The sequence below is a fragment of the Capricornis sumatraensis genome, chromosome 1, assembly GCF_032405125.1.
Source record: "Capricornis sumatraensis isolate serow.1 chromosome 1, serow.2, whole genome shotgun sequence".
Lineage (NCBI taxonomy): Eukaryota > Metazoa > Chordata > Mammalia > Artiodactyla > Bovidae > Capricornis > Capricornis sumatraensis.
This window is the reverse complement of record NC_091069.1, coordinates 62,165,020-62,189,550: the sequence shown is the minus strand read 5'-3', so window position 1 is coordinate 62,189,550 and position 24,531 is coordinate 62,165,020. Positions and strand designations below refer to the sequence as shown.

Below are 24,531 nucleotides of genomic sequence, written 5' to 3'. Positions count from 1 at the left end.
AGTTATAAACATCATGCTGAGAGAGAGAAGCCAGACGCTAAAGGACACAGCCTGAATCATTCCCTAACTCCAGAGAAGGGACTTCAGAGTCCGAGAGCAAGTGTTGGGGGCGGGGGTGGGGCAAGGAGAGTGACAGCTTCCGGAGTGCAGGTTCCCCCTGGGGTGACGGAAGGCCCTGGAGCCAGGCAGGGGTGACAAACGTACACCTGAAAACGGTTCTGACGGGGCATTCATGTGATAAAAGTCACTGAAAGATAAAGGGCCAAGAACTGAACTTGCTAGAATTCTAGCCACAGGGAAGGGAGGATTGAGACCTGAGCAGCGGTGCACTCTGTCCCTCAGGCCTCATACATTTTGTTTGCTAAAATCTGTGATTCTGTGTAAGATTCTGAGTTTTCAAATAAGCAAGGTGCCAGTTCTGAGTAACTGACATGTCTTTCAACCAAGGAGCACACTGCAGTCTTGCCCTGGCTGAGGTCAAGCTGCGGGACTGGCCACATGGTCCCCAGGTCAGCTCCACAGCAGTGCCAAGCTCTTCCAGCCTGGAGGCACCACCATGAACAAGCATGGTTGAGGTTTACAGCAACACCAGCTCAGGGGTCTGTGCGACTCTATCCACCGCTAGGGGCTCCGTGTTGGCCCACACCATGGCTGCATCCTCTGTCCGGTGCTGACAACAGAGCAGAGAGTGAGCAAAGAAAGCCTTGTGAGGGGGTTCTTCTGTATTTCCTGTCCCTCTGACTCTTAGAATATAATAACTGGGCAGAAAATGAGGAAGTGGCATCGGGGCGCAGGTACAGAATGGGACAGGTGCACAGAAAGACGAAGGGTCTGTCTCAGTGTGACCTGCTCATCATGTGAAGTCAGGGCTGCTCCCAAACCCAGAAAAAACAAACACAAGCTCCCTTCGGCTCCACTAGTCAGAGGGAGCTTCCAGAGATTCCCCTCTGACTGGGTCCCAAGTCACCCCTCAACCATCCATGACCCCAGGAAGAGCCAAACCAAAGGGAAAACACTCCTGTTTCAAGTGCTGCCGCACAGAAGAGGGGGCTCTGGGCAGAGAACTGGCATTGGCCTTGACCCCTAAACCCAGCCCCTGAAACCTGACCCCACTGGGTACCCCTGAAGATGCTACAGTAACAGGTCTCAGATGGCACATGTGATGCTGAATTTGGGGATGAAGGCAGTTTGCCAAAGGAAAGTTCAGTCTGTAAAAAGGTTCTTTTGTACATTTGCTTTCCCAACAGGCATATCTGAGCAATGGGAGCTAAACACCAGTGTCACTGGTGAGCAGGACGCCAGGCATGAATACTTTTCTCTCTCAAGTCACGGTAAGAGAGAAATAAAGACCTCATGCTGGTTATACAGAGTCGAGAAAGACATAGCCTCCCATTTACAAGTCATAAGCACACCACAGAGACCTGTGTGCCCAGATCACAGTGTCTGGAGCCAAGCGCAGACCCCAGGGTCCGAAGCACACGCGGAACCATGCGGCTCTACTGCAGCCGCCAGAGCTCTTGTCCACCCTCCTCCACTGGCGTCTTCTGCCTGGGGACCAGACCTCTCTTCACTCATCCCCTCACTTCCTGTGGATCTCAGTGCAAAGCATCCACTCCCCATCCATCTGTTCCAGCTCAGTCCAGGCCCATCCCTTCTCCTTCAGGACCCCCTTGGCCTCCACTTGGGGGCCAGGCCACCCTCTAAGCCCTCACGCCTGCAGAGCAAGGAAAACACGTGACCACTTAGCTGTCTGCAGTCTTTAGACAAGTTCAGGTCTTGAGCAGACCGGCCAGCAGCTCACAAGGATGAAGGCAGTAGCTGTCAGTCACTGAGAACTCGGGGAGCCGGGCGCCCCATGCACAGGGCTAGCAGGCCGCCAGCATCCCTGAGGGGATGAGGCCAGAGCCAGAGCTCTTGCTCTGATTTCCCAGGAAGGTGGGGGGCAGTGGGCACCAGGTTGAGCCGGGGGCCAGTCCTGCTAGCGTCCACTCCCTGCAGGCGGAGGGAAGGAGGGGCCGGATGGAGGAGAAGGAGCTCCTGAGGCACACAGACCTGCCACCCTGAGCTGTCCACGTGGAGACCAGACTCTGGCACCAGGGCCTCATTCAAGTCCTTCCCTAAGGAGGCCTCGGGGTGGCCAGCCCCCGGCTGGAGACACTTGCCCTCATGCCCACCGCCAAGCTCGTCCCTGTCCTCCACCCCGGGTGAGCTTCCCTGCCTCCCTGCCTGCTCAGCGGCTGCACTGTGGGCCATGGTGCTCCGACTCCAAACTGTTGGCGGAGGGGCGGTGGCCCTGCTGACTCTGAGTCCTTCCCTCCTGGAGATGCTCTGCACGGCCTGCTCGTCACCCAGCAGTTCTGAATCTTCTTTGCAGGCTTTTAATTGAATGTTCAGCCTGGCTGTACACGCTGGGCTTTGCAAGCATTTTAATCAATAAATAAATGAGCCCGTACCACGACCACATCCTCCATCCGGTGCTGACAACAGAGCAAAGAGCCTTGCATGGGGTTCTTTTGTACTTCATGTCCCTCTGATTGTGAGAGTATTCCAGGCAGAACTGGTTTAAGATTTACCAAGTGCAGGTGCCCTAAAGTCAGGGTTTCCGTGTCCCCGAACACACGGAAGCTCCCAGCCCAGCACCGGGTGTCCCCCACCCTGGTCCTCCCCAAGGAACAGTGCCTTAGGGGACGGTGCCTCTCCATCCTGGAGCATGCCCGAGGGCTAGCTCAGGAGGCCAGGTGCTGGTGGGGGCAGGCTTGGGGTTCCTCCCCAGGGGCCGGTCAGCTCTGGTCACCAGGCGGCAGAGTCTCACCTCTTCGCCCCCTTCCCCTCTGTTGTGGGCTTTCTTTCAACTGTTTTACAAGGAGTCTCCAAGAAGGCAGGCAGAAAGCAGTCTTTCCTATGATTTACAGCACTTGAAATAATAATACTATTATGAAATCGGGACTGACTCCTCCTGGGGACTTGGCATGTCAGAGCCACACCCTGACCCCTCAAGACTCCACCCCCGATGCCCCCACTGTGGACGTGTGTCTGGGCAGCTTAACGCCCCAGCTGTCTCTCTTGCCTGGACCAGAGCTCCTTGAGGGCAGAAACTGACTCGTCCCTCTCAGCTGCTCACTCAGGGCCAGCGCTCGGCATGCAGTGGACACCAGGAAGCAGGTGACGTGCACGTGGCGAGCGGTCAGACCCTGGGTGGCTCCAGGCCCCATGTGTCCTCACTTTAGCCGAACTGTTGTAACATTTGAGGCAACAGCTCCTCCCCTCGCCCACCACTAAATCCTCCTCATCGCCTGTGAGGCCCCTCTTCTGGGCACCCCACCTGTGGGCTCCATGTTGGGGTTCGGCTGAGGCCTAGTTCAGCCAGCACCTCCTCCAGGTGGGCCTCCCCGTGGGACCAGGGAGGTACTCAGACGTTTGCTGATTGGACAAAGGAACGCAAAGGAGACAAACTCCTCCTACAGAGCACCCATCTACCTGCAGGGATGTACTGCTGAGGCTCCAAGGAGCTGCACCTACATCCTTGACTCGACAGGAGAAAGGATTCTGGCTGGAGTGACCTGTCTCCTGGGTGGGGAGGGGCACACAACAATCGCAGACCACAAACACCAACCCCCCCCCCCACCAACAAACAGCAAGATAAGAAGGCTGTGACACCCCCAGCCACTGGGCTAGGCTGGACTGCGGGCATGGGACGCCCAGTTCCACCGACACAGAGCAGCAAAGCTGTGTTGTGTCAAGCAACAGGACTCTGGACTGAAAAGAAACCCCCACATCCTACCCAGACCTGGCCAGGGAGGGCTCTGTCCCCAGGGATGCTGTAGAGGGATTTCAGATGGCAGTGGCAGCGCAGGGGTGCTGAGACAGGACGCTTCCTCTTTGGTGAAACCCAGCCCCACTCTGACAGGGCACAGCCCAGGAAGGCAGAGCCTGGGAAACCGGGCTGATGGGAGGAAAGGGCTCCCGGGTTGGCACGGGCTCCCTGCCTTCCATCCCCTACTGGTCAGGGGGCCAGGTGAGCAGATGGGTTGCGGGTGAGGAGATCAAGCCCTCAGGTTTCTGTCCTTGGCCTGAGCTGGTGATGCTATGAGTGCTCAGACCAGCAGAAGCAGGGCCAGGACCCAGGTGCTCAGCTGTGGTGGCCTCTGACTCCACATGGGGGGACACGGTCCAGACCTACAGGCTGTGATGCATGCTGGCAGGAAAGACCAGACTCCAGTCAGCTGTGAGGGTCTGCAAGTCTCTGCTGCAGTGCTGGGTGTTTCTAAAAGGAGGGTTTTCCTCACCAATCCCACCAGGTCAACCCAGAGGCCACACAAACCACGGGCATGGCAGGTTTGGCGCCATTTCTGGGAGTTCTGCCCCCAGCCTTCTCCCCACCTGCCCTCCTCAGTCACTGTGAAGTGGACCCAAACCCTGACCACTCTGAGGTCCCAGCCCAGCCAGGCAGGTGGGCGCCCTGTCGTGCCCTCACCAAAACAGGTCCTGCCAGACAGCACATGCAGCTAGAAAAGTGGCAGAAGGGAAGAGAAAAAAGACCAAAATAGAAGTGAGGAAAAATACAGCTAGAAGCAATGAGATAAAATATTATTTAACATAGAGAAGAATGGGACCAAGCCCAGGTGTCTAACAGGAGACTTGTTCCACAATGTAGGGAAATATCGGCAATGATCCGTTTCACAGTCATTAAATATTCTGCCTTTAAAACATTCTATAAAAGTGAAAATATTCTAAACAAAGGATGAAGCGGAGAGCCCAGCACACAAACGTGACTGATCATGTTTGGAAATAAACGCGTGTGCAGAACAACAAAGGCTCGACGAGGTTCACTCTGCATTAGGGGAAGGACAAGTTCTATTTCCTTCTTTAAACAGTACTTTTACACATTTACACATCCTACATTTTCTGTAGTGAGCATAAATAATGCTTCTAATTAGATGCAAACATTTAAAAATACATATTACTTTCAGACTGAAGAGACATCAAATACGGCTCAGCTTTTGGTGGTTTCTCTGCAGGACTGAGACAGGAGAGTCACTGGAAATGGTGTCACTGCTGAGCGGGGTGCTGGCTCTGGAGCCGCGGACGCCCTGAATAGGCAGCTACTGGGAGTGGGGGGCTCACCTCCCCACCATGCAGGGCCTCCTAGGCTTAGCAGCGCATCCTCCATGAGCATCACGGGATGAGAGGCCCCCAGGCCTCCCGGACCTGAGCCCCCACCCCCAACTCCCACAGCGGAGAAGCCCTCCCGTCCCGAGTGAACACGCCCCACCTGCCTTCAGGCACATGGGCCTCATCCAACCAAAGCCGGTGGAGGCAGCTGCACATGAACACTGAAACTCCAAGCAGCCTCCCTGCCCCTCGAGCATAATGCAAACCCAGAGATTTCTCAGCTTCTTTTCTCTCCTGACAGCCTTCTGTTGCTGCTTTCCTGGCAATTCTCCACATCATCTTGACAGCGTCTTCAAAGGCTCATGTTCAATGGAGCACCCCCCCATCCCAGATTCAGGAGAACAAGAGGCTCAAACCAGGCTTCATCTGACCATCAGGAACGGTCCTGGCCACCTCCCAGGTCAGGGAGCCATGGGCTCCACGGGCACTAGATGAGCCAGGAGACAATGTCAGGTCATCACCTACTGTGCACCCAGCACTATGCACCCAGCACTCTGCACCCAACACTATATCCAGCACTCTGCCCCTAGCACTGTGTACCTAGTACTCTGCACCCAGCACTCTGCCAGCCACCCCGGGGAAATGGGAAATGGCAACAAGATAAGTAGCCACATGCACGGCCCCCTGTCTCAGCAAGTTCACCATCTGGCCAAAGAGGCAGAAAACATACACAGAAAGAATGAAGGTAATATTTAAGCCCTGAACCAGGTGAGCTATTAGAAGCTCAAGACTGAACATTGGGTTTGCAGGACCTGAAGCCAGGGAGGGTGTGTGAGCAGAGCAGTGGGCATGGCTGGGCTCCTAGGGTCAGGGAGGCTATCAGGGACAAGGAGCTAGGGGCTGGGCAGCTACAAGGAGGAATCTGGGCTGAACTGATACCGAAAGTGACGAGTTATGGGGATGTTCATAAAGGAGACACTGAGAAAAGAGAGGCTGTGTTGGAGGGTAAGGTGGCGAGAACTGGGCCTTGGGGCTCCCAGCAGGGACCTGGGGTGTGCATATGTGCACATGTGTGCAGGGGTGTGCTCACGTGGACACATGCTCATGTGTGTGCCTGGGGGAACTCTGAGTGTTGCAGGCCTGGATATCCAGCCTGCATACACAGTCTGGATACAAACTTCTTTTCCCATCAGTTAACTAATAAATGTTGATCAAGTGGCTGGTACGATGCATCGGTTTTGCTCTGCATCCTTACATGTCTTTGCTGCTGAGGGAAAAACAAGAGGAGCTCCGACAATTTACAGATGAAGAAGGACCCAGCGGCCATGGCATCTGCGTCCATGGATCTCAGAGTCAGATTCTGTACTTTAACAAGCCCCCAGCACACAGTAAGCATCTCAAAGTGGGAAGCCAGACCCAGGTTGAAAAGCCTAGGATCCAGCCCTTGGCTGGTCTGGAGGGCAGCTCAGTGGTCACCCAGCTCAACCCACCATGTGCTGGACGAGCAAACCGGGGTCTGAGAGTGCTAACTGGTTTCCCAGTGTTCCCCCTTTTAAGATTTCACTGTCACCCAGTTTGGGGCTAAAAACCCCAAGCCATCATTTCCTGACTGCAGGTTCCCCCCCACCCCACCCCCAGCACATACTCTCAGTGTTAAGAACCTGCCACTTCTCATCATGCATGTTGTTACATGAGGCCACGGGATGGAAATCTGCATAGCTTCCAGTATGTTTCAAAACCAAACACAGACACCTGCATGCTGGGCACATCCCAGGGCTGCCCCATGGTCATCGTGGTTACTGAACGCTGCACCCATTTCCACCACAGCCAAGGTTCAGCTGAGACACATTATCTAGATGGCGAATCTGTATACAAACAACCACACTCTACGGAATGGTCTCAGTCCAGTAACTCCCTGAAATGGTGGTTTTTAAGATTCTTTTGTGTAGAAGCAAAAGATCTGAGATCTGCTCCAGTTGAGAGTAAATAATAAGCCTGGGCGGTGACAGTGCGTCATCACCAGGCGGCATGGAGCCACATGCCAAGTCGTGGGCAGCAGGGAAGGGCCTTGTTCCTGGGGACAGAGAGAGGATGAGAGAAGGGTAGGTAGGATTTCTTTTCATTTGACAGCTTGGAAAACTCCCATTTCGTCTCGATAATGCCAGCTCCTCGGTTACAATTTAACACCTATTCCAAGAACAGTTGACGACCGAATGTTAGTGACAACACAACGCCAGTTTCATGCGTGGCCAGATGATTCCTTTATGTCCTCAACGAGCCCACAACAAGCTTGTCAATCTGGCCACATGGGTGTGGGCTCTGCAGACGGCCCCGCCATCTGCTGTCCCGCATGCGCCCAGAAAGCGTCTTTGGAGCTGCCGAGCACGGAATAGCTCTCCAATCACCGGCCGCCTTGCTGTGTCCTCCATCACCCTTGAGGCTCAGGGACGGTGAGGAGGAAGTCAGCACCAAGAGCTTAAGGATGTCTCCTCTGGGAATGGCACCTTCCTTGCAAAACTCGCAGCAAGCAGTCAGCAATGCAGGCCCACCCTCCACAGACAGGAGGCTTCTGGTGCCAATGACATGGGGCTTCTTTGTAGGGAACCCTTATGTCTGGTTTCATCTTGTTTTCAGGAGCTGGTGTATTCATGTTAAAACCCTCCTTCCTGAACTGGGCTGAGGGACCATCCCCCATGTGTTCGTGGCCCCAACACGCTAAGAACTCAGATGGCCTCTGGCCTCCAGGCCCCACTGGGACACCGAATGGAGTTTGCAAAAGCAACTGCAGTTAAGACGGCTGCCCCAGCTATTAGTTTCCTTTTCTCACAAGGCTGAGATTCAGGTTCCTTGCCTTCCCCAGGTTGCACGTGGGGATGTCTGGTTCCCTGAGTCCCTCTCAGAGCCTCATCTTTTGGGCAGAGAGCTCAGGGCCACAGACTGATGGGCTAGCATCAAAAGGAGCAACGTCACAAGGGGCCACCAGCCAACGGGTGTGGGGATGCCCTCGATGGGGCTCCAGGGTGTGTGGGTAGGTCAGGAACCGCATCAGCATGGGGCGGCCCCATGACCAGCAGCAGGGGGTGGGCGTGGCATCCTGGCTGGGCAAGGGCCCAGCAGAGTCCCCCTGGGAGGAGGCAGTGCAGGCAGACACTGGACAAGTCCGACATTGTGGTCCCAACAGCTCAGCCTTCTGGGCTCATACAGGTTGGGGGAAGCTCTGCAGGCTGGGGGGAAGCCCCTGGGAAGGGGGTTCTCAGAGACTCCTGGGCAGCTCAAGACACCTCAAAAGAACCTCAAAACTGACCCAAAGAGATGCACCCCACCTCAAAAGTGACCCACAGAGATGCACCCACTTATCCACAGCCATGGTCAAGACAATCTGGAGACCCCAGTGCCACTCTTCTACCAGGGGTCAGGAATTGAGAAATGGATGCAGTGGCTAGGTAAGTCTGGGGTCCACCATATCCATACACAGAGGAGACTGAGTGCTTGTCACAGGACCCAGCAGGAACCAGTGCTGGGTGACATCATCACATCCCAGGTGATGTCATCACATCCTAGGTGGTATCATCAGTCTCAGGTGATGTCACACAACCCTGGTGATGTCATTGCAGTCCCTGATGACATCATTAGTCTCCAGTGATGTCATCACAGTCCCAGATGATACCACCACATCCAAGTGATGTCATCACATCCCAGGTGACATCATCATACTCCCAGATGATGTCAACACATTCCTGGTGGTGTCATCACAGTCCCCATGACATCATTAGTCTCCAGTGATGTCATCACAGTCCCAGATGATACCACCACATCCAAGTGATATCATCACATCCTAGGTGACATCATCACAGTCTCAGATGTCCTCATCATGACCAAGGCTTGAGCCCAGGTGTCCTAATTTCAGAACTTGCTCACACACTGTTTTTTTGCAAATGAGCTGCTTTGTGAATCAGCACATTTTGTTACAGGGGCACATGGTTTTGTTCCTACAAAGGATTTCCTGATTCTGGGAATAATGCCAGGCCTGGGTCAGAGCCCCAGATTCCACGTCCAAGCGTCCTAGGCCTCCGGAAGTTTACAAAAAAAACTGAGAATCCCCTGAGGCAACTTTAACTGGAAAATCTGAAGGTTGAGGAATCACAGCAAAAATGAAGATTTATGATGAACTTCCTGAATTGCTTAGAACACCATGCTGGCCAACTTCAAAGGAAAATCTTAGTGAACCTGGGTTTGGTTCAAGGGATGAGAAACAATCATGAAAATCCATGAAGATATTTTATAGACAGTCTTAAACTTGTCTCTCTATAAGGGGCAGCTAGTCCAAGAAAAACAGAAATTAACCAGGCTTCATCGCCAGTGGACCCTTGAAAAGGAGGAACTGATGTCCAAGTCTGTTCTCTAGACTCAGGATCTGAGTGTCCAGACTAAAATTGCCACAAAGAAATAAAAGCTCCATCTGAGCACCAAGAGAGGGTCCAGCTACAGTGGCAGCCGACACTGGTGTGAGCTGGGGACAAAGAGGTGACCAAAGGCAGGGGCCTCATTCTGACAACAGCAGCTCTGCTCACCTCTTTGTCTGAAAACCTTCAAGCACAGATGCTCGGACCTCAGGATGGCAGGGTCTTTTACAGGAAGGAGCCTGGAGCTCGCAGCCAGGCCTGGCGATGGAGCTCTGGGTGGGTGGAGCCAGTCCCCCTCCTTGCTGAGAGCAGGCAGGACAGGTCATGGGTCATGTCTGCAGATTATGTACAGGGTCACTATCGGCCAGCATTCAGTGAGAACGATGTTCCCCTCCTTGGAGGCTCAGGGCCTGTTGGGAGGAGGCCTCCAGTCCACCACTTCTCCTCGACTCTGACTTGGTATCCACCCAACATCAGCTGGGCTTCAGCAGTGGGCTGCAGTGTGGAAAGCATGTGACTTCTGCTCGAAGCCCTAGTAAGGCTGTCCAGGGCCATAGCTGGCTTCGAGGCCTGAGAACGGAGGCTCCATGCATCTCTGACTGGTTTCTAGAGGTTGAGACCCAGGGGCTGCCAACAAGGACATTCCTGGGTGCCCTCTGGGTCCCTGTCCAGAGGGGATTCTGGCAACAACATTCCTGGGTTCCCTGACTCTGCTGGCTTATCCCTGAAACAAGCATCAGGTCAAACCACTCTCCTCTTGAAAAACACTTCCACACAGTGCAGGGCTCTATAAATTCAGTGTCCAGTCTCATACTTGACATTTGTCTAGGGGTATTTCCAGCATATCAGGAAGATATAATTGCACTCACGGGTGAAAACCAGTACTGATAGATTTGCCTAAAGACTTAACACAGTGTTTATTTTCTTAATACTGCCTGAGGTCTGAAGGGCTACCCTGCCAAGGTGGTCCTAAAATGCCAAGTGCACATTTTCTGGAGAAAGCTTTCATGTGACTTTCTCACTGTGGTCATGTGTGGTCATGCTTCTCAAATGTCTCACGCTGCCCTTACACTCCTCATCTCCAGCTCAGATTAGAATCCATTGTTTTTCAGTCTGTAAACAGTACATCCTTCAAAACAGTACAAGGAAAACAAAAACACAGCAAAGGAGGATTTGCTTAATTTTCATTTCAAGCAAACTATAGTTTCCATCAGAATTACAGGGAACCCAGGACGAACAGAACAGAAAATAACGTCCCTACAATTACCCGCCACAGGTCTGACCATCACTGCTGGGAGCAGGAGTTGGGCACACGTACCAAGGAGCATCTTGTGGCAGATACGCTGCATCCATGCTCGGTCCAGACTGTCCGACCATCCTGAGGTTCCCACCCATACCCTCGTGCCCCGGCTCAGCCATCCGCCACTCATTTATTCACGTTTGTCCACTCATCCATCCAGCTTTCCTCACTGAACTGTGACTGGCTGGGGCTCAGAGGGATGATGAGAAGAGAAAACACAGATCCGGCCCTCAGGTGGTCTGCAGTCCAGGGAGGGGACACAGCCATGCACTGTCTACCACAAGAGGAATAATAAAGGATTCCCTGGCGGCCCACTGGTTAGGACTTGGAGCTCTCCCTGCCGAGGACCCAGGTTCAATTCCTGGTCAGGGAACTAAGATCTCACAAGCCTGAAGCAAAACAAATAAAACACACAGAATAATAAAATTGTTGCATGAAAAGTCATAAGCAAAGTGCTGCGGGAATCCAGGGCAATTAATTCATTGCTGGAACCTGAGATGACATTTAAGTCAGCTCCTTGGTAATAAGAATTGGGCCGAAAAGTGAAGAGCAGGAGGGAACTGCATGCTCCCAGCCTTGACAGTGCCTTGGACAGCAAGGCGATCCAATTAGTCAACCCTAAAGGAAATCAATCTTGAATATTCATTGGAAAGACTAGTGCTGAAGCTGAAGCTCTAATACTTTGACCACCTGACACGAAGAGCCGACTCACTGGAAAAAACCCTGATGCTGGGAAAGTCTGAAGGCAAAAGGAGGAGGGGGCAACAGATGGTTGGATGGCATCATTGACTTAATGGATATGAGTTTGAGTAAACTCCAGGAGATAGTGAAGGACAGGGAAGCCTGGTGTTCTACAGTTCACAGAGTCACAGAAAGTCAGACATGGCTGAGCAACTGAACAACAACTGCACTTCCACTTCCCTCCCTCTTCCTCTTCTCCGGAGCGGGGAACAGGGAGAGGCTGGTAAAAGATCAACAAGGTCTGAAGCTCTGATGCAGAACCTGGTGACTAGAGGTGACAGCTCTGTGCTGTATAACTGAAATTTGCTAAGAGGATAGAACTTCAATGCTCTCAGCAGACAAAAAAAAAATGTCAAAAGTGTGATAAGATGGATGTATTAATTAACCAGATGGGGGAATACTTAAAATATTTTCAATTGAAAAAAAAAAAGACACTCCGCAAATATTCTTTCCTGTCTTCTCCCCCAATACATATATGTAAGGCATTGAAAACAGGGGAGTGTCCCACCACACAAAGAATTTTGTATCCTTTTTTCACTTAAATTGTTCTGGTATCCTTCTGCTCTTTATAGTGGCCTCAATGTTGGGACGATCTTCGTGTTTATTTATATTTGGCTTCACGGGGTCTGTGTTCCGTGCACGGGCTTCTCACTGCAGTGGCTTCTCTTGTTGTGGAGCAAGAGCTCTACAGCACACGCTCAGTAGTTGGGGCCCACGGGCTCAGATGCTCCTCTGCATGTGGGATCTTCCTGGGTCGGGAATCGATCCCGTGTCCCCTGCATGGACAGGTGGATGCCTCACCACTGAGCCACCAGGGGAGCCCTGGGATGAACTTCTTCACGAGTGAATCGCTGTCCTTTTCTCCCTTTCCTGGTAGAGTCTCAGACTGAAATTGCCAGACCAAAGCTGCTGTGTATTTTCTGCAGATGTAGACAAGCTGCTTTTCGACTTGTGGAAACAAAAACTTGCCTCATTCTCTTCATCCTCATTGACCATTATCTGATTTTGGTTAATTTATTAGACAATGAGGCCTCTCATTCTTAGAGTTTATTACTGAGGTCACTGATTTTAAACATGAAAGTGAAAATCACTCAGTCGTGTCCAACTCTTTGCAACCCCATGGACTGTACAGTCCATGGAATTCTCCAGGTCAGAATACTGGAGTAGGTAGCCTTTCCCTTCTCCAGGGGATCTTCCCAACACAGGGATCGAACTCAGGTCTCCTGCATTGCAGGTGGATTCTTTACCAGCTGCACTACCAGGGAAGCCTGATTTTAAACATATATTTTAGTAATTCTTCTGCTGCTCAATAGCGTCCTCTGGGTCAAAGGAAAGTGAAGAGTGGGTGTGGGGGACCCAGTTGTGGCTAGAAGCGGGGCTGGGGAAGAACTCCCTGGAGGAAAGGAGCCAGAGAAGGATGGGTTCTCATGCATGCAGAGCCTCCAGAGTCCAGGGGGGATTTGCCTCAGGGAGGAGAAAAAACCCAGGGGTTATAGTGAGGAGGGCCCAGGGGAGTGTGAGCAGCTCAGGGGTGGCGGCAGGAAAGGCAGTTCCACCTGACAGTACTGCCCTCGCATGAAACACTACGTGCAGGCTACCTGCCTGGGAGGCTGTCTACCTGGGAGGCTGTCTACCTGGGGAGGCCGTCTACCTGGGAGGCCGTCTACCTGGGGAGGCCGTCTACCTGGGGAGGCCGTCTACCTGGGAGGCTGTCTGGGAGGCTGTCTACCTGGGAGGCTGTCTAACTGGGAGGCTGTCTAACTGGGAGGCCGTCTACCTGTCTGGGGAGGCCATTTACCTGGGGAGGCCATCTACCTGGGGAGGCCGTCTACCTGGGGAGGCCATCTACCTGGGGAGGCCGTCTACCTGGGAGGCCGTCTACCTGGGGAGGCCGTCTACCTGTCTGGGGAGGCCATTTACCTGGGGAGGCCATCTACCTGGGGAGGCCGTCTACCTGGGAGGCCGTCTACCTGGGAGGCCGTCTACCTGCGGAGGCTGTCTACCTGGGGAGGCCATCTACCTGGGAGGCCGTCTACCTGGGAGGCCGTCTACCTGGGGAGGCTGTCTACCTGGGAGGCTGTCTACCTGGGGAGGCTGTCTACCTGGGAGGCTGTCTGGGAGGCTGTCTACCTGGGAGGCTGTCTACCTGGGGAGGCCTTCTACCTGGGGAGGCTGTCTACGTGGGGAGGCTTTCTACCTGGGGAGGCTGTCTACATGGTGAGGCTGTCTACCTGAGGAAGCTGTCTACTTGGGAAGGACGTCTGTCTGGGGGAGATAGATGTCTACCTGGGAGGCCGTCTGTTTGGGAGGCTGTCTGTCTGGGGAGGCCCTCTCTCTGGGGAGGCTGTCTGTCTGGGAAGTTGACCTGAGAGGCAGAAGCGGCAGTGGGATGGAGAGCGTCTCAGCCATCACCACATGAAGTTCCAGGGGAATCCACACAGTCTGGATACTCAGCTGCAGCGTCGTCAGTCACAGGCTTAAAGACTCAGTTTTATCTCATCGTGATCAGGAGAATACATAACAAACTCACGACACACAGAAACGGTAAATCTGCTTTAAGTCTTAATAATCTACCTGTCAGCTGTCTTCTGTTCTCCATGCAGAAGTTTATGAGATTTAAAAAAATACAGTGATAACAATGTACATGCCATTTGGTATCCTGCTTATTTTTAAGAACCAACACTCGCCTTTCAAATTAGTCTTAATAAAAATCAACCTAAATTGGATGTATAACACTGGACTCACTGTGTATAAGAGACTTTAGTGATCCCATGCTATTAATTAATACCATGCAGCCGGTCTCCCCTGTCGGCTACTTTTCACAACACTAAAGGAAGCCTTTGTGGAGATGGTGTTTGGCTTCCGTGTGTTTTGAGGCTCGTACTCTGGTGGTGGATCCCCACGGTGACCACGGAGCCCACAACACGGCTCTTCAAGGCTCTCAGCCCACCGCGCGGGCCCCTGGGGATGACCGTCACCACCACTCCCTCCAGACTGCACTCTCTCACATTCCTCGCCACCTCAATAGCTGAGGAAGCGCATGCTACAGCTTTTGCAAACGTGTGCCTCTCTAATCACTCAGATCACACATTTCTGCACGTTTTCAGACCACCGAGATCGAATGTTTCCCGACACTTTTGTCATTTTCTCTGTTATGAATTATTTACTTCATAGTCTTTGCTGTTTTACATAATCAGAAGATTTAAACAACTGCTCTCAACAAATTCTCCACAGATTAAGAACATTTTTGAAATACACTGCAAATATCTCTCCTGGTGTGTATCTTGCCTTCATGAGATTTCTAACTTGTCTGGATTTCCTTGGTGGTCCAGTGGTTAAGACTCTTTAGAGTTTCACAGGTGGCTCAGTGGTAAAGAAACTGCCTGCCAATACAGGAGACATAAGAGGCATGGGTTTGATCCCTGGGTGGGGAAGATCCCCTGGAGGAGGGCATGGCAACCCACTCCAGCATTCTTGCCTGTAGAATCCCATGGACAGAGGAGCCTGGTGGGCTACAGTCCACGGGGTCGCAAAGAGTCAGATGTGACTGAGGGGCTAAACGACAGCAACAGCGACTTGTCTGTAACGCTGTGCGTGGTTGGCCTTGAAAGCACTGCCTCCCTCTCTGAGTGGGGACTTGCTCCGGGAGTCGACTCTAGGGTCTTTCTGTGGCCTGGCCCCTGGATCTCAGCCCCGAGCTGGCTGACCCCTACTTCCCCCATCCACCCGAGTCTAGCCGCAGTGGCTGAAGAGCCCGCCTCACCCAGCATAGGGGCCCTCTCACCTGTTCCCGAGTCTCCAGGTGACCAGGCGGCCAGGTGCCTCACACCTGTCACCCTGCAGGGACTGATGTGAAAGTACAGACTCACCTGGCTCAGTGGCCGAGGAGGGTCAGAGAGGATGGGGGTCTCAGACTGGAGCCTTGGAGGCCCAGAGCGTGGTTGAGGGGAGGGAAGGGGAAGGAGGCGGAAGCACAGTCATGTTCCTGGTTCCCCGCCACTCCCGCCCCAGAACTCCTGTGTTTCCCCTACAGGCTGCCGTGCCTCGAAGAAACCTCCTCCTTCACAAAATGCTTGGAGACCCAGGGGGCAGGGCTACAAGGGCGCCTCTCTGAACCTCTTCAATCTGGATTCTGGCTTTAAAGTGATGCCTCCAAGGAGGAGGAGGTGGGGCAAAGGGATCAGGGCGGGTTCCAGACCCACATCCCATGCCGGCGAGCCATGTACGAGTGGGAACAATGCGGCTGGGACATAGAACAGGGGCAGAGCCCCTCCAGGCTCAGGGAGTGACCAGCGGCTGCCCCCCAGGTACACATCCTGGACCAGACCCCAGGAAGGCAGGTGCAGTCCGGGGGCTTGTTCTGGCCAATAAAGGTGGGTGAAATGTCACCTGCAGGCCCGCACAGACATGGCAGATAACCGGATGGAGCACCAACAAGCATCTGTACTTTCCACCCCAGTGTTTCCCAAACTCAGTTCCAAAGGATACTGGCTCTATGAGACATTTGTCATCAAATAAATTCAGAAAAACTATCTACTCACCTCCTGCCTGGAGGGCAACACGTTTTAGTGCTTAATGTCTCACAATAAAGGAAGAGTTTGACATTTTAAAAGTTTTCCTATGTTAACTGTCCACAGAACGTGCACTTCATGGTATTCTTGCCAACAGCCTGAGAACCACAACCCTGGTCACTACAGATGAGTCAGAAGTTGTCAACACAGCACATACATCCCAGTAGATGCATGGTAAGGTTTAACTTGGAAAAGTGAAAGTGAAAATCGCTCAGTTGTGTTCAACTATTTGTGACCCCAAGGACTATACAGTCTGTGGAATTCTCCAGGCCAGAATACTGGAGTGGGTAGCCTTTCCGTTCTCCAGGGATCTTCCCAACCCAGGGATTGGACCCAGGTCTCCCACACTGAAGGCAGATTCTTTACCAGCTGAGCCACAGAGAAGCCCAAGAATACTGGAGTGGGTAGCCTATCCCTTCTCCAGGGGATCTTCCCAACCCAGGAATTATACCAGGGTCTCCCACATTGCAGGCAGATTCTTTACCAACTGTGCTATCAAGGAAGCTCTAACTTGGAAACTGACTGATAATGACATCCCTGCTCAGGCTAATGTTAAAACCAGGATGTGTCCTCCGCAGCGTGTCGACTCAGAGCAGAGGGAAGGGGCTGGTCCCCTGGGAGGTGGCAAAGCAGATCATCACTGAGTGCAGAACTGGAGAGCCTGGAGGCACCTATGGACCAACACTGACACTCACTCTTGTACGTGTTTCTGCAAAAAGAATTTGAGCTGCACATTGGAAATAAGTGAGACCTGGTGGGCATAAGAAGAGAAAGGTCCATGAGCCATGGTGGGGCATGAGGATGACTTCTTCCCAGAGCTCTTGTTCTGTCAGTACGGCGTCGGATCTGCCCAGCTGCTGCCCACCAACCCACTTGTGGAGGAAGAAAGAAGGAAGTGACCAAGGAGTAAGGGCTCTAGCCACTGCACCAAGCCCTCCACACACTCTCTGGAGGCTTTCCCACAGTAACCAGAGTTCACCCTCATCCCCTGCACAGCCTCACACAGTCAGCCTCCCTCCTACTCAAGTGACCCTACCTTCTTGCCTGAGATGCACCTGACTGGCCCCAAAGGGAAGCCAATGGGCCAGTGAACTCCCAGGAGATTCAGGAATGAAAATGAGATATTCTGTCTCCTCTAAAAGTAGATACAGGTAATGGATGAACAAACTGTGTAGTATGTATACAAAATGGAACATGACTTGGCTCTAAAAAGTAGGGGTTCTGACACCTGTTGCAGCAAGGGTGGACCTGGAGGCCAGCAGAGATAAGTCCTGCATCATTCACTTACAAGGGGGCCTCTGCTGATGGTCCTGTCTTATTCTGCACCCAATGCTCTGCGTCCGGGGCCTGGTTGACCCCGCAGGAGGCCTCACCCAGCACTGCCCAGTCTGGAATGAGTACATGACAGCCTGGGAGAGGGCCTTTCAAATGCAGTCCCACAATCGCAGGTCTACACTGCAACATCCCCTGCTCCACACATGGGGCCTCACACTAAGCCCTCACTGTGCCCTCATGACTAGGATCAGATGACCTGGGCAGCCACTCCATCCCTGGAACCACAGCCAGGCTCTTGCTCATAGTCCCCACTACACCTGCCCCCATCCACACCAGTGCTTCCCTGTGTGGGAACCCTCTGCTGCAGGCACAGACATCCTAAAATTAAAAGGGCAGGGTGGACACAGAACTAGCATCCTCGGATAACAGAGGCTCATCTCCCAGGACAGAACTTGTCCCCAAGCATCCTCAGATAACAGACACTCATCTCCCAAGACAGAACTGGCCCCTGAACATCCTTGGATAACAGAGGCCCGTATCCCAGGACAGAACTAGTCCCCGAGAATCCTCGGATAACAGAAGCCAGTCTCCCAGGAAAGAACTAGTCTCCGGGCATTCTCAGATAACAGGCGCCTGTCTCCCAAGACAGAACTGGTCCCCGAGCATCCTCAGATAACAGAGGCCAGTCTCCCAAGACAGAACTTTGGTATATGGTCAGGTAAGGGTCTCACTCCACTCTTCTGTGTGTGGACATCTAGCTTTCCTAGCACTATCTGTTGAGGACTGCCATTTCCTCACTGGATGGTCTTGCTGAAGACCAATTAACCACATTTGTGCAAGTTTACTGCCATGCTAGTCCATTGGTCTGTGGTTTCTACCCAGGCCAGCACACTGATTCCACTTCTGTAGCCTTGTGATATATTTTGAAATCTGTGAGTGAGTCTTTCAATTTTGTTCTTCTTTTTCAAGATTGATTTTTGCTATTCAGGACCTCTTGAGAGTTCACACTAACTTTTGGACAGCTTGTTCTACTTCTGTAAAGAAATTCCATTGGGATTTTGATAGCAATGGTGTTGAATCTGTGGACCACTTTGGGAAGCATTGTCATCTTAGCAGTATTAAGTTTTCCAGTCCATGTACAAGCAATGACTTTCTATCTATTTGTCTCAGAAATGTTTTATGGTTTTCAGTGTGCAAGTCTTTTACTGCCTGGGATAAATCTATTCCTATTTTACTATTTTTGATGCTGTGGTGAGTAGAATTGTTCTTTAAATTTCCTTATTGGGTTGTTTTTGGGTTGAGAAGAGCATGACAACACACTCCAGTATTCTTGCCTATAGAACGCCATGGATGGAGGAGTCTGGCAGGCTACAGTCTATGGGGTTGCAAAGAGTTGGACACAAATGAGTGACTAAGCACAGCACATTGGGTTGCTCATTGCAAATGTATAGAAATACAACTGAATTCTGAGTGTTGATTTTATATTCTTCGACTTTCTTGAATTCATTTATTACTTCTAAGTACTCCTTTCGTTTACTATCATAAGCTCATGTCATCTGCAAACAAAAAAGATTACTTCTTCCTTTTAAATTTGGATGCCTAATTTCTCTGGCTAGACTTCCATTACTTTGTTAAATAGAAATGGCTATATTATCTACTTGTGATATCAAGATATTTGTTATTAAATGATGGTGAAATTTTTAAACTTTGTACTTGGAACAATGAAGTGGAAACTATGTAGTTAAAATGTTTTGGAAACTATACTGAACCAAAACCAAATACTGATCAAAATGTCTGGCAGTGACTGTGTGAGATACTCTAGAGACAGCCAAGACCCCGGATGCTCCAGGGGATGGTGCCTCCTCCTCTGCCACAGGTGGGGCTTGGGATGAGGGGCTGGGGCTCCATGCAGGCAATCAGGTGGATGCCAGTTGATGGCAAGTTGGAAATTATTCAAGTCCAGGTCAGTTACATGAGGACTTGAGTCCCAAAGAGCACCCCGACCAAGAAGGAAGGGCCAGTCCCCATGAAGGGTGTAAAATCAGAAAAGAAAGGAAGAAACAGCATCCAGGAGCTTACATGCTGGACAGAAGGCAGCAGGCACCTGGCTCTGGTGGAGGAAATGAGGTGACGCTCATGGGGCCTGAAGAGGCCAGCACAGGGCCCCGCCCACCCAGAAGGAAGACTGTACCACTGACAGCTGTCCCCACCCTGTCCTGTGTGTCACATGCTGAGAAACATGGCCAGGGATGGGCAGCAGGGCAGTGAGAAAGGCCGGGAGGGCAAGACAGTGGTGAAGGGCCCAGTGGAGGCCAGGCAGTGAGGGGTCAGCACTGGACACCCGACTTTTGGCCACTAGCTCCTTGACCCCTGCCTTGTCATGTCCAGGGTGGGGTTGCCTCCCAGCCAATTAGCCGCTTGTGGGAGTGTCCTGAGGGTGAATTGGGCACACGGGACAGCTCTGAGAACTCTGATGGGACAACAACGTCATGGTGGACAGTGGGGACCAGATCTGGACTCACATCCACAGTGAGTCAAGCCCTTCCCATGGCCTGTCACCTCCTTGGTGCTCAGTACTCAGTGAGATAGGTGCTCTGTCACCTGCTCACTGCGGGTCAGGAGAGGAGCCCTGGCCTGGAGTCTGAGCCTGGCCCTGGTCCAGCTCTGGGGTTTGCCCTGCACCCAGTTTAATGGGGAAGGTCCCTGCCACCCTGGGCTCAGCTCCTCTGTCTGTGAAGGAGGGATGGGTCCAGCCCAGTGACGCCATCCAGAAGAAGGGACAGCACACCCAGAAGGGGCCCTGGCCACTGTGAGAAGTGCAGGTTCTGATGAGACTGGTGGCATCAGAAATCTGGGGATAGGAGGGGTCCCACCTCCAGAGAGAGGCATCTCAGGTTGAGAGGTCTGGGCCTGTTTGCTGAAGGTCCCGACTCTCTTCTAAAAACAAAGTCATGGCTGCATTTGCTTCCCAGACCATCATCCACCAGCTGTGCTGGGTCCAACCCCGCCCTGGCCCAGAGGTGCAGACAGCCTTTGAGGGCCCAGGTTCACAAGCAGTGAGGCTTGGCCCTGGGATGAGCCAGTAAAAGGGCCCTGCCTGCGTCCCTGCAGGCCTGACCAGCATTCACTGCACAGAGTAGGGTGATCATCTGTGTTGACTGCCATGGTTACTCGGGGTTAAAACACAGCCCCACCCCCAAAGCCTGGAATATGGGATTCCTCCAGCTACTGGTACATTTCAGTCCCCCTTAGGCTTTCTGTTCCTGTTCTGAGCTCTGATTCTGTTCACCAAACACTCATGATAGGAGGCAAAGTAAACTGCCCTGAGGTGGACATTCTAAAGATGCCTGTGGTCTGGGGAAGGCCAAGGTGACGTCCTCTCTCAGTGAAAGGAGAATGAGCCCTCTCTCAATCAACCTTCATCTGGACAAACCAGCAGAGCAACTAAGGTCAAGACCAGGGAGACCTGGAGGACAGGCAGTGAGCGCAGACTAGCAGGTAACAGTCTCATGGGAGCCCAGCGGCCACCTGGCTCTCAGTGTGGTGCCTGTAGCCCCAGGTCTGTGTCTATAGCAAAGGCCTCCCGGTTCTCCAAGGACACGCTGTACACTAAAAATAAGAATAAAACATGATCAAAGCTCCAAGGAAAGCCAGAATTATACCGAGTGACTGTTCCCCGAATAGTCTACAAAAATGTCTGCAAAAGCAACCCAGCAGCAGATGATGGATAAATGGAATGTGGTCCATCCATGCCATGCAATGTTGCTCATCTTGAAGAGGAAGGAAACTGACACCTGCCACAGCATAGGTGAACCTGGAGGACGCGATGCTCAGGGATATAAGCCAGACCCAGGAGGACAAGTGCTGTGTGATTCCAGTCCTGTGACGTCCCCAGAGGTGTCAAGTCCATAGAGACACGAAGTAGATGGGGGCAGGAAGTAGATGGGGGCAGGAAGTAGATGGGAGAGACAGGAAATAGATAGGTGGCAGGGGCTGGGGGAGCCAGGGTTTAATGGGGACCAAGCAATGGCACCCCACTCCAGTACTCTTGCCTGGAAAATCCCATGGATGGAGGGGCCTGGTAGGCTCCAGTCCATGGGGTCACTAAGAGTCAGACACGACTGAGCGACTTCACTTTCACTTTTCACTTTCATGCACTGGAGAAGGAAATGGCAACCCACTCCAGTGTTCTCGCCTGGAGAATCCCAGGGATGGGGGAGCCTGGTGGGCTGCTGTCTATGGGGTCACACAGAGTCGGACACGACTGAAGTGACTTAGCAGTAGCAGTAGCAAGCTTCACTTTGGGAAGATGAGAAAGTTCTGCACACGAGGGTGTGATGGTTGCATAGTGACATGACTGTGCTCAATGCCACTGAAGCAGACACTTAACAACTTTTAAAATGGTAAAGCCTAGTTGTATTTCCCCACAATTTCCATTTACATCGAGTTCTATCAGACGATCAGTACGTGAGTGACTTTGCCCACCCAGCAAGTCTGGGGACAAGGCTCAGGCTGTCCCCACATTGGAGCCTGGCTTCCCTCCCCCAGGCTTCAGGGTTCACCTCTGCTCTTTGTTATCTCGATGGTCCAGCTGGACTGGACATGAGGCCAGGCTTAGGGCATCTTCTCTCTTGGGGTCCTGGCTTTCTCCTCTGCTACGTGGGCCTGTCCACCTTCACACAGAGCATGGCTCCAACCCCAGTTCACGGAGCTGATGGTCAGTAGACAGTGTGCCCGGCTGGGTCCCTAGAGCCCCCTTCCTCTACACTCGGGGCTAACTCAGCTCTGTGAGAAGCTGCTCGGGGATGGAGGAGGCGGTGAGGCAGCAGCACTTGCTCTGCTGGGGCCAACACAACCCAGGGAGACAGACTCCTCCTCACGCCTCTGCGCGGCGGCCAGCTCTGCGACCTAACTGCTGGCTCTGCAGCCCTGACCCACCAGCCAATGCTGGGCTGGGACCAGAGCCACCAAGCCCCCTCTGGAGGCTGACATGCTCAGCCTGAGGTTAATTGGTTGGCGTCACTCCCCCGTGGCCATGCTGGAGCATGCAGCCAGCAACAGGGATGTTAAGCCCTGGGGACCAGGTACGGGAACTGGCTCGGACACCCTGTGACCTCCAGGCCCTGGCCAGGAAGGAGCCGAGAACACACTTGCAGCTCTGAGAGGACCCCACACAACATGTGCCCTGGGAACCTAACATCCCCCCTCAGAGGAAGGTGCCCACGGGCAGCTTCTAACTCCCCCTCGCATCCTGGAAGCAGCCGAGCAGTGTCACCCAGAAGAGGCAGCATGGGGCCTACAGGACCAGCATCAGAGGTAAGACCCAACCTCCTGGCCACAGGGAAGGTTCACCTGCGAGGTCCTCAGCAGAGGCAGGTGGGTGGCTCCTCAGAGGATGATACACACAGGAAATCAGGCTTATCCTCTGGTTCCATTTCCAGGAAGCCTGCGACCATGACCAGCCAGCTACGGGCCACTGGACCAGCCCATTCACTGAACATGGAATCCTCCAAAGTGCCCCCAGGATCAGTTGCTCCCTGGACCCTGGAGCCAGCCCGCTGCCCAGAGGGTTCAGAGTTCCAGGCAGAGGCACGGAAGGGGCCATGACAGCCCTCCAATCTCCTAAGGCCCGTCCCCTGGCCCTCTGCAGGCTGTCAGGCCCTCCACTTTTCCAGATGTGGCTTCACCACTTACTGCCATATTTCCTGTCAATGTAACATTGTCTGTGAATCTCACTAAATCCCTGTTAACGGGTGCTTCTAGCATCAATAACCAAGATGTTAAACAAAACCGAGGTTTGGAACTGGTGACTGTGTTGATGCGCAGTCCCCGGGACAGTGACTTCATGTCTCTGGGACCTTAAACCTGGAGCATGGGTCCAGCAGAAACAGCCTGAGTGTGCAGCACAGGTGTTCAGTGAACGTTCACTGAGCTGTGCGGCTGACCCGGTCCACACTGAAGTGCCCTCGTGTCTTAAACGCTTTGGAATCCCAGCTCGGGGCTGGGTTTGGAGGGTTCTCCATTCACACGGGCAGAAGACGGGATTCCAAACCTGAGCGAGACGTGAGGACAGACGGAAACGGCATGTGTCAGTTTGTCAAGTCGGTCTCGCAAATGTGTGATATAGTTTCACTTTTAGCCACTGACAAATCTCAGTGAGTCTTACGAGACCTGCCTTATTTCTCGTTTCTATGGGTGACACACCACCTCCTACAGCAGCTGTCCCTCCATCCTGCCCACCCCCAGGAACAATCACACCCTCATCGTTCACTTGACAACATCCTAACAACACACAAACAGCATCGTGCTCCTCCCAGAAACACCGTTTCACCGTGAAATTCCAAGACACACATTTCCAAGGAAGATAAGCCTCCCGCACAACATCATTACATACATAATCATCTGTGTCACCAATATTTTCAAAATTGAAGCGGAGCCTTTTTGCTGTCACTCTTTCTTTTGCTGTCTCCATAGCAACAGGCCTCCCCACCCCCCGGGAGACAAGAGAACACAGGAGACATCTTTAAATTGGCATAAATTCGAGACAAATTCTTTATTTAATCAGATACATGGCTTACACTAATGATTACCATCCACCAGCATGGTGCAGAACTAATAACCCGTAAAACTAAGCCCCTATAAACAGTCCTCTCCGCTGGACAAAGGTGTAATTATACGCTTGGACCTCAGCCCCCACCCTTCCCTCCGAATGATCCAGAAGGGTCCTGCCCCAGCTTCAAGGGCTCACGCACAACTCCCATGTCCAGAGGCAGACCTCGGCCAATCACCGGTGACCTTCCTAACCCAAGGCAAGCTCGGGGCCAGAGCAGGGTCGAGTGGTGACCTGAGCCCCTGGGTCAGGTCTGTGCTAACAACACCCCACAGAGCCTGGAGAATAACATCTGATGCTAAGCAGGATCCAGGGGGCAGGGGCCAGCCCTCCATCCTCACACCTTCAGTCACAAAGTGCTCCACAACCTCAGTGACCTCAGAGTCCAGGAGACGCCCAGAGGGTCCCACTGCCACCAGGTCTCTAAACACTTTCCAGAAAGTGAGTAGAGTCATCTCAGCACTGCTGGGAGCTGAAAGAAACATGGCCTTTTACTTCTAAGTAAACACACAGCCCACA

General features: G+C 52.7%; 1 protein-coding gene across 1 annotated transcript in view; it reads right to left on the bottom strand.

The window, feature by feature from the left end:
* Positions 1-24,531, bottom strand: part of SH3RF3 (SH3 domain containing ring finger 3) — a 158,675-nt gene that overhangs the window by 98,847 nt on the left and 35,297 nt on the right. The gene's annotated exons all lie outside the window — the stretch shown is intronic.